This window comes from Aedes aegypti, chromosome 2 (genome assembly GCF_002204515.2).
Source record: "Aedes aegypti strain LVP_AGWG chromosome 2, AaegL5.0 Primary Assembly, whole genome shotgun sequence".
NCBI classification, from domain to species: Eukaryota; Metazoa; Arthropoda; class Insecta; order Diptera; family Culicidae; genus Aedes; species Aedes aegypti.
This window is the reverse complement of record NC_035108.1, coordinates 140,988,081-140,999,323: the sequence shown is the minus strand read 5'-3', so window position 1 is coordinate 140,999,323 and position 11,243 is coordinate 140,988,081. Positions and strand designations below refer to the sequence as shown.

Below are 11,243 nucleotides of genomic sequence, written 5' to 3'. Positions count from 1 at the left end.
TTAGTTGGGAAGAAAATTTATACACTCGCATTGCACGTATATCACCTCCACTTTTGTACGTTGAAGGTCTTTTCGCGACATCTTATAAGTGAAATTTTGCACATGCAAAGCCACCAGATGATTTTGTTTTAGGTACATTTTGGTTGTCTGAGTATGACTATAGTTTCAAGTTGTTGTCAAAATTTAAAATAATATCTTTTAACTAGTATGCTACTTATGTGTCTCTAGTAGATTTGGGGTCGCTGAATTTGATGCCGTTCTCAGAAATGTCCCTGCACGTCACACTTTTAGCTACAAGTCGCCAAAGTTGTATAAAACACTGGTTTAATTGATGTTTACATGAAATTCAATGTATGATTTATCAAACTTTATTTTGATGTAATCCAGCAAGCATACAAAATAGGACTTCAACTTTCATTTCAAATAAAATTTGGTTGAAATTGCACGATAAAATTTAGGGGTACCTCGAACCTACTATAGAGTGGTCAGGACAGCTAGTGGTTCTGGATGTGCTTTCGAAAGCATCACGTTCAAAAATCTTACAATTTTACACCCACATTGATATTGCACCGCACATGTTCCTAATTGGTCACTTTCCCCAGGGTACCTAGAACCCACTATAAATTGGTCAGAGCATCTAATGGTTCTGAATACTTTCCCGGAAGCATCATATTAAAACTTGATGCCCACTTGGATATAGTTTCGATTGAAATATACATGATTGGAAATATAAACGTGACTGATCATGTTTTCCGGGACAAGTTTTACGGAAATGGCCATATCTCGGAAGATTTCCAACAAATCTTATTGCGTCCACCTGCATTCAATCATTGATTGGATCTGGTTTCCTAGAAAAATGTTAACATCTAAAGAACTTCACACCGCACAAAATTACAAGCGACAGAAAAGTGTTTTGGACATGACCTCGGAAAATCCAAAACATCTCCGGTGTTCGATGGCCAATATGCATGATCAAGTAAATTCCTGAAACTAGACCAAATTTGCCATCCAATGCTTCCAGATGCATCCAATTTTATCCATTTTCCAAAAAGTTATGAGCATTTGAATTTGGGCAACATTTTGCAAATCTCAATCATTTTGCCTATCCCCTGTACATATATAGCAAAATGCAATACTTTTCTAAAACATAAAATTGTATTTTATGAAACAAGTTGCATAATGTTGATTTTTACAGCACGAGTAATACAATTATCCTACGAGGCTTTCCGAGCAGGATAATTACGACGAGTGCTATAATGGAATTTTAGCTGTTTTGGAATTTTTGGTTGATGGGAGCGTCAGATACCGAGATCCATGGTCCCAAACTTGACCAATTTGTATGAAAAAGGCTTATGCATTAAAATAATACGTTAATCAGTCCACAGTTTGGGAAGTGTATCTGCAGCGCATACAGCAGCCAGTATTAATAGCTCAGAAGTATCGTAGTTACGAACAAGTAAAAGGTACCAGAGTCATTAGGTCGATTAATGAATATCACTTGAGAAAGGTAGACATGACGATGCATACTTGTCAAGTATAGTATTTATTTTAAGAATCTACAAATTATCAAATAAATCAAAAATCAAGTAATTCTTTTCCGATTCAGCATATCATTTTTCGAAGCCTTAGGTATAATTAAAAACTGTCACAGGAGTTGTGATTGGGAAAATTTATTAAGTTTTTCCTTCGTAAGTGAAGCCGTTAGTCTCGAGATGAACTAGCCTAGGGCTAAAAATCTGGGATCTAGACAAGCTCCAAACCTGGAGGACAGTATCGTTATAGTATGTCCGAGGATTGTTAATCATGTCAGTAACATAAAACGCCAACCCCCAATGGTAAATAAGCAAAGAAATGGGGTTTCTCATCGCTCTCTCTTTGGGGCTCTCGCTCGCTACTGTTATTTATCGAGTTACAACTTGCGAAACACTGTCGATCATGAACCGATACAGATGTGATGTTTTTCTTAGCTTGCTTTGATCGTACTTCAAAACGAAATGAGAACAAATTCTGCATTGCCTGAGAAAAAAAAATTCAAAGTCCATGCAGTCTGTGGTAAAGTTGTTCAGCGTGAAACTTTCTTATAGAATTTGGTTAAGATTTGACAATTTACAATATATTGAACGCCATATTTAGATTTTTTCTGTTTACTCACATGAACATGTGATTCGTAGCCCATTGCACCTCAACGTTTGTAGATTTAGCTTCAATTTTCACAATAGCTTCTGCAGGTCTAAAGCAATGAATCCAGATAATAATAGAATGATTTTTGATCTGTTTTATTTTAAAGTATGGCAGCTATTATCCATTTCCAACTTTTTTTTCGTTATTCATTATTTGTTCAAAGATTGTATCTACAGGACTGACTGATTCTCAACAAAGAGTTCCCATTATGTACTCTTTTCATTGCAACATTGTTCAATTTTGATACATTGATAGCCACCCTATCCTGCTCGCTACCTCAAGCACTGCAACCTGTTCACCACCAACGGCGCTTGGGGCGCTGAGTTCCACCTGGTGACTTCCAACGCTGTAGCAGGTAGGTAGACCAGAAACCTGCTAGGGAGAAAACTCACGCGGCGCAACCAAAGGTGAGTGCCAATAACGTGGTGGCGTTGAACGGGTTTAGCCCCACAAATCACCCACCGACGATGATGACTAACCGACTGGATTGAGGTTTTGAGAAGCCCGATCTGCACCACTCTACGATCGGCTTAACTTCCCAGCCAGCAGTCTTGGAAGTGGCTTCGGAAAGAGTGGTTCAAAGTAGCGCGCTCGTCGTCAACGTCGTCGGAAACTCGGATCTTCTACAAATTTGCGGGTGTGTTTCGGATCATCACATTTCCATCTCTATTTTGTGTGTGTTGTGCGATGCCCTATGTGTTTGTAGCTGTGCTGTATTGTGCTCCCGCCTATGATAGATACTTTTTAATTACTTTTCACTGTGGTTATTATAATCTATGATGCATAGTGTTGATGTGGAATAATACATGCTCTATGCGAACTGTAAATTTGCATAAAACATCAATGGATTGTTTCATCGATACTTTTCAATACCATCGGAATGTTGAGTTGAATCTGCTGAACACTCATGGAATTCAGTGAACAAACATAAATTACCAATCAATAGTTAGGATCATTTGCGTACATTTGGCTACAATATAGTCAAGAGCCTTTTGTTGCTGCCAAGGTGGCAGTTGTTTGTTTGACGGAAACATTGATACTGGTGGAGGCAATGGTGGTGAAAATATTAGACAAACAATTCAGTGTCGTGAAACTGCTGCTGAAGTGGCAATCATTGCCTTTATAAGTGCGAACGTTTGCCTAGTCACCGTTGATTGGTTGCGTCGCTTTGGGAGCTGTATGCGAGATCTAGTGCCTGAGAAACTGATGGAAAGCACCAAGTGTTGATGATGTCAGGGTCCTCGATGGATTCGAAACGTGGAATTTAAAGTTGAAAAACGAGTCGCGTGCTCATAAATGTTTGTATGTGTGTGCCTCTGGATACACCTGTGGATGGAAAGAAAGCGACAGTTGATTTAGGTGTTGTCGGATATTAGTTATGTGACCTATTGTGTATGCGTGGCGAGGTTCGTGGTGAAATGAAATTAAAAACGATAATATTTTTAACAATGGCCTGTGAATTTTTTTCGCGACTGCTTGAACTGGAACTGGTTGTTTTAGTTATTGTCGTCAACAAACGAACAAGCAAAAGATTATGAAGCTTAAGACTATTGGACTATTGTAGTTTACCTTGCGGCATAGAACATTATTCCAGAAAAAAAATGTGATAAAAGCCATTCAGAGTATTACTTACTACGGAAGTTGATCTTTAATAAAACATTTCATTAGACGTTTTTATATTGAGGCACTTATTTTTTCAAATTTTTATCCTTTAAAAAGCGATTAGTTCATACTGATTTGTATTCTCTTCTGTTTTTAAATTTGTGCAATCATCTATCATCGTGTTTGGCGGATTCCAGCAGTAAAAGAAACAAAACAGGTAAGTTATCGCTTGTTGTTCCAATGCGCCTAAATTGTCACACGTTGATTTCAAACAGGTTGAACGGTTCATTTGACATATTTACTGAATTTTAAGTGAATATATTGGGTTTTTTAGAGGACCTTCCTTAGCTTAGTGGTATCGTTAGCGGCTAAAACGCAAAGCGATGCAGGTGTTTGGGTTCGATTCTCGAACGGTCCAGGAACTTTCCGTACTGAAAATTTACTTGTCTTCTCTGTGCATCATGGTGTCTGCCTTACAATATAGTATCGTGAAACGGGCTAACTTTGATATCTTAGATTTTATAGATACATTTTATCGAATAAAAATATATATACCGTAATTCAGAGGCAAATTGATCATTATTTTACAGCTTTTTATTATTTCATTCCTTTTGGAATCCAATTACTGTCAATTTAATTTCTACAAAATATGAACCATATTGATCTTTACCAGTTTGTGTAATCGTTTTTTAATGAAATAATATTCAACATGTTATAAAATTAGTTATAATATCAAAAATTTAAAATAACACACTGGGGCGAAATTGATCCCCATGTAACAAAGCAAGTCTATGATTAATATTTTTCCTATCTACTAAATTTGGATCTTCTGAATCTACAAATGATGTCAAAATTCTCACAAATCGTGTTTTTTATCATTCAATTGCAAAATGCATCTTTGAAAATCTGCATAATACGACTAAATGTAGGTGATTCCCCTTGACATAAGCAGGTTATTCGAGAATAAACGGTTCTATGGGCAAATAACTTCAGTAGTTTACACTTGAGCAGAAAAACTTGGTACAGACCTGATCAAAAGCACTCCAGGTATAAATTTGCCCTCGGATTACGATACCAAAGTTGAAAAAAAAAATTACAAGCAACATTATAGGGCAATACGAATTGATATAAAATTATATTTCTGATTCGACTGATTCTCATGCTGCGACATTGAATTCAATTTAAATCAGTCATTTATGTAATAAAAATGAATTTATTTTGAAAAAAAAAATCAAATGAAAGTATATAGGACGTTGCATACCTCAATGCATTTAGCGTTATATGAGAACTATCTTACTTTTTTTGGAATCATGTCTCGAATTTGTAAAAACGCTCTTCGTTAAGAGAGTTGAGAACGAATTCAAGTTCTACTATAACTTGGCAGTCAGTGATAAGTGACGAACTATTTAAATCTTCAACAAATAGCGATCCTAAATCAGATTTTTTGTAGGCGTTTCAAAAATGCTAAATTCTAATAATTTTTTATTATTCCAATTAAAAGCATCAAATTTTATCGCTTCAACGAAAACAGCTCTGATGTAAAGTGTCATACCCTTACTTTTTACTTTTCATTCGTTTTTCTTAACTGATTGAAGGAATTTATGTTATTTCGTTTCTTATAATGTGGAGCCTGCGCTATCAAAGTAATCTGCATTATCAAAGATACCCCGTTTTACGGTAATGCAATAGTGGCGACAAATAAAGCAATCTCTTAGTTAATATCTTAGATAGAACACTTAGCGCTTAGTGTGCAGGCTCTGTTCTAGTGGGGACGCCATGTCTAGGAGAAGAGTTTTTTTCTCAGGAATTAAAGGGAAATTTGTTGGAAAATGAAGTTAGCTTCTTGATGTAACTTATGATTTTTATGATGCATAATTAAATATGATAGCTCTCAAAGCTTATCAATGCTTACTATCAAGTTAACTTTGCCAGATCAATCAATAAACCTATCAAAAACATTATATTATTCTGTTCATACACATGATTGGCATTGCTATATACAAACATATTTATTGTGCTCTTTACAATGTTATTTCTTTTACGGAGTGGTGACATTGTTGATATTAATGAAACTTACAATACACTTATTTGTACAATTTATTTGTTTATTTTGCTTTCTTGCTTTGACCCTGACATAAAACCAATCAAATATTATCACAAAAATTGAATATAATTTTGCATAAACTATTACTACTGTTTATTCTGAATTAGTCCACGAACAGTTGAGTATATGAATAACTTATAAGTTAATACAAAAGTGAAAAGCAGAAATCACGCTGTATTCACTCTCCATTGTTTATTTTCGATTGAACCATATCACATATACCTCTTGGCTCAAAACACTTGGAGAAGTTGAGTGTTTGTACTGGAAAATGACTTTAGAGTGCTGATGGTATCTGATTAAAAAAAAAAAAAACAATACAAAAATACTTATTCGACAAACAATTGATTTCAAGTTTTAAAATTATTTCCGTTTGAGAGATCTAAAGCGATAACTTGCCGCGCTATTCAGCTGACATATTGAACCTTTTTCATTTGAGCTTGTTCAGAAGATTTCACATTACATATTGTTAGGATGTATACGAAATTCCGCATACCTAAAAATTTCCACAAAAAATGATGGTTAGTAAAGTAAACTGAACAAATGGGAATGTGTCATATTTTTGGTTTAGTGCTGAAACTGTCTAATGCCCTTCATGTTAATAACACTGGGGAATTCTGGCAGGAAAATCGGTCGAGGGACCTTTACTTATAACGAAACTTAAGATTGAACATCATTACTGCCCATAAACGCATGTCAGTCCCATGTTTGCTGGATTTCCTATTCACATGGGACAATTATGCGTTTATGGGCAGATTAGCTTTTAATCAAGGGCCAAAATAGCATTAGCAGTAAACACTATTCAGTAAGGCTATGCAGAGTGTCGTGGGTTCAAATTCCACTGGTCAACGATCTTTTTGAATTGGATTTTTTTTCGTCTAATAAGGGCATAGAGTGTTCCTGTTTGTAGCACGATATGAAGAGGAAAAGTTGAAGATTGGTAAAGAAAGTTCTTATTTAACAATTGCAGGAGTACTCTCAAGAACACTAAGATGATAAGCAGGAACAGTCTCATTTGTTTACCTTCTCTTTAATCAATAACTGAGCCGCATTAACTTCTTCTGTTTTTTGTATGAAACGCTAGCCAAGGACATTGTTTTTCGATCCATACTAAAAAAAGCTTTAGTATTGCACTGTTATAATCGAAAGAGAGCGATAGAGGAGAGAATATCTCATAGTTACTTGTCCTTTTGTAAAGTTAAGCGAGAAGTGTCATTAAAAATGGTAACTGCAAGTAAGTATCCAGGTTTTTAAAGCGCTAACGGCTGCCGCAAACAGGCTCGTTTTCTGGTAGGGAAATGTCGATTTGACGTTTGGCCTGGGTTGTTTCCTATTGAACGGACCCAAGCTAAACGTCAAATTGTTTAATCCCTACCAGAAAGCGAGCCTGTTTACGGTAGCCATTAGCGCTCGTAAAAAGCTAGATTTCAAAATATTGATAAAGATCAAAATGGCGTCAATTCAAATTTACGTCCAACTTAAGATGAAAATATCCATCTTCATGGACGTTTTGAGTCATAGCACGTACAAGCAATGAATACTGTATGTGCTATGTTCATTTCAACATGAAAGAATAATATCTTGTGCTTCTTGCGTTTTTCCAAAATTTCTTAATCAAATCCCAGTGAACACAAATTCGTATACGATAGCGCATAAGACTACACAAGTGGAGGCGATATACGTACATGCGCCATAAGGCTGCATGCAAAATGTACGTATATCGCCTCCCTTTTTTTACTCTTATATCCTATCACATACGATCGTGTGTTAGCTGATATGTAACTACTACATTAATTAATAGTCAAATAAAATAGCAGTTGAATGTAAATGATTACGAAACAAGAGTACACATAGAAATCGAAATAAAGATCAATTCAACGTAACATTAAGAAAGAAAACAAAACGTAATCGAACTTCATGTTTGTTATAATGAAAAGATTGAGAGAAAAATTATGCGATTTGCATAACATTTAGATGCAACATCCGAAATTGGAGTTTTACTGGTAATCAAACTAATGATTGATGGTAACGAGCCTGAGAACCAAAGCAAAAGCGAGAAACATCAAAATCGGAGCAATCGACTTAATGTCAGCTCTGAGGATGGAATTCGCGACTACGATGTTGCTGATGGTTCATTCGATTTTGTTTGAGAAAAACAGGGAAAGAAATATATTTTGCTTCTTTTCTCGCATATACTTTGTCAGTTTCTTACAAGATTTCTCGTAAGTGCGATTGATTTGTGGAATCTCTTTCAACTTCGTAGTACCGAATCTATGCGAGATTTCTACTCTACGGATTCTTTCCAGGCTGGATTATTGAAGAGATCTCTGGATAATTTTGACTAATGCAAGTATTAAATGCAAATAATTTTCTCATCCTAGTATGGTTTAAGAAGGCATTGCCAATAAGCTCTGTGGTATATTTGAATATAATGCTTTCATTTACCATAAATCAATTCATTTCTTCAAAACTTTCAATATTCCCAACTGTCACGTATCGTCGACACAAACCAATGAAGTGCAACGATCTCCGCTCCTAATCGGGCTCTAACTGCTTTCTTCCTGGCATGAACGCTAAATACGTCCGCTGCCCTCGTATGCATAATGAGCGAATAAAAGTGTAATTAAAATTTGCCAAACGCTTCATTTTACGTGTCATTTACACTTTCGCTGTGTCGCATTTGCGCCAATAGCAACAGAATCATCTTCCTCCTGGCTCCTACACCTTCAAACTGGGGACACATTATCATACGAACAACATGAACATTAGGGTGTCCTAGAAAAAACAAGATCCATGGTGCTAAGGTGCTAAACCCTAGACTTACAGATATGCTTATCTATTTTATTATTATTGTCTTTATTAAAGAGACTTTCAGCCCTTGGCTGGTTCGTCTCTATATGCTTATCTATTAGAACACATGAATTTCAACAAAATCGTTCAGAGGTTCCACTAGATCGGTTAACGGAAAATTGACATTCTTGATAAGATTTGTCATATTTTTAAGTTTTGTGAAAATGTTTTCAAAGTCTACTATATTTTCAATATTTCTTCTATTTTGCTTTCAGAATTATCGGGCAATTGCTTTTTGAATATTAAATTTGTTTGTCTGCATAAATTTAAAAACCTATAAAAATCATATTCCGGGTAATTTTTTGTTAAATAATAAATAATTTTAGCTATAGGTATGTAAGATTTTTTTCCATAGCATGAAGCTCCAGCTCGAAAACACTATAGAAAGAATATTTTTGTTGAATAAAATCGAAAAAATATTGTCAGTTGGCTGAGATATTGCTGATTGAGTTAATTAGAAAATATATTCTTTCAGATTTCTCTATTTTATCAAGAATTTTGTAATCGACAAATACACACATCCCAGTAAACACACGATCGTATATAATGAGTTATAAGAGTACAAAGGTGGAGGCGATATACGTACATTTTGAATGAAGCCTTATGACACATGTACGTATATCGCCTCCACTTATGTACACTTATGCGTTATCGTATACGAGTTTGTGTTTACTGGGATGAATCGATACAGGCACATAACACTAGTTTACAAAATAAAACAAATTTCATTTACATTACCATTCGACCTCCATTATCGATGTAAAATTGTACCAAAAATAAGGTCCAACAATTTTCAAGTAGTACCGTTTTCGAGATACTCTTTTTTGAAAAATAAAGTTTTAATAAAAAACCTTTATTACTAAAATGCTGATATCTTTCTCAGTATAGCTCCAATTCTGAATCTTTCACATGAAATGAGAGCTAAACAATTTGCCATCAAACATCAGAACAAAAGATTTCTGTTAATCTAGCTAGTTTTAAAGTATCAATGACATTGTTGACAATTGTATTAATTTTTCAGCTATTTTGTAAGAAAATTTGGCATTCAGTCTCGATTTAAGGCAAATGAAAACAAATTTTTAAGCTACACTGAAAGTAAATAAAAAATAAAAGAAAATGATCGATTGATGGTTAAAATCAGATTGTGGAAGTTATGGTTATTCTTGTATGAGTACCTGCTTTTATAAATGATCTAGATTCGAGTCAATACGTCTATGATGCTCACTTTTTGTTTCGCGATAAAGAAGCTAGCAATAATCACCCATCATTGCTTCATCCTAGAAACCTTGATAACGCCGTTATTTACTTTTTATCTGTTGGTGAAAACGTTCTCCGTGTTCGTTACTCTCATCACCTAGATTCTTCGGGTAAAAATCCAGGTGCGAGTGTAAAGAATGATTCTTCAAAGACATGTTCACACCTACATGGCATGATAAATAGTAATTAGCAAAAGCTTATGTAAATTTTATATTTAGAATGTTTACCTATTTTGGCATAATTTTCAAGCAAAAGTTGAATCATGTCCATGTCCGTAATGTGGACTTCTGGTGTTCCCCAAAAAGTTGCTTAATACGTTCTGAAAAGTTTTCCACGCTCTTGACTCATTCGACGTCAAAATTGTATTGAACGCAGGACCATTCATCAGTTTCTTAATTTGAGGACATCTTATTTTATCTTCGCATCCGACAGCTTTAGAACCACTGATTTCAAGTACTAGAATGCCGAACCTTCTTTCTGGCACGCCATCACAAGTGTTTTTTAATTGTTGGCATCCTCTAAATTCAGAAGCCTCTCTAATTAGCATTAGCATTATGCAATCCGCACAAATTCGTAGGTGGTACAGCCCTAGACCATTGTATGAGGATTGCCTCCTTCCCATCCGTTACCAAAGCCAGAGATTTGGGACTAATATTTGACTCTTAGACAAGATTGACGCTTCCTCCAACAATCTAGAGTTGTCTTGGCCACGTCCTTGCTAGGGAAAAGGAAGGAGTGGTTAATTGACCGCCTACTCAAGAAAGATGCAGGGAATATATCTTTCATTCTAGTGTTTAGCACCTTGACTTTTCGGACCATGATTTTAACTGGGACACTACAGTGATGCAAATTTTGAAATTTTGGTTCCCCTATGCTCAAACGATTTTTATTATGGTAAATAGCATCCTCCCAAAGATTGAAGTGATTCGGAAGAAATTTGACTGTGCACACGCCATTTGAAGTTTATATGGAGATTACTATGGAAAACGCCAACCTTTTGTGTTCAGCCCTCTATCTCGTCGTCATAATATATTATGGAAAACTCTACTCATGTGAAATCCTTTCATCTACAATTTTGCCGAAGACCACATTTCGATTGGACGTCTAGATAAATTGCTATACATAATCATAAGGTGGGTTTGCATTTTGCATGCCTAATCAACTGCTCGGCAGGCAACAGTGGTGCTCCTGGCGGGTAGAATAGATCAAAGTAATCCAGGCTACTATGTTCTACAGCAAAAAAGCAGTGTTG

General features: G+C 35.5%; 1 protein-coding gene across 2 annotated transcripts in view; it reads left to right on the top strand.

Annotated features, from left to right (window-relative positions):
• Positions 1 to 2,712: 2,712 nt before the first annotated feature.
• LOC5567851 (putative ferric-chelate reductase 1 homolog) overlaps positions 2,713 to 11,243 on the top strand; it is a 151,398-nt gene continuing 142,867 nt past the window's right edge. Inside the window, exons 1-2 of one of the 2 annotated variants that reach the window (XM_021842560.1) lie at positions 2,713 to 2,818; positions 3,981 to 4,000. The gene's annotated coding sequence lies outside the window, so the exon portion shown is untranslated. The remainder of the gene's footprint in view (positions 2,819 to 3,980; positions 4,001 to 11,243) is intronic. The other variant, XM_021842561.1, reaches the window with a different exon arrangement.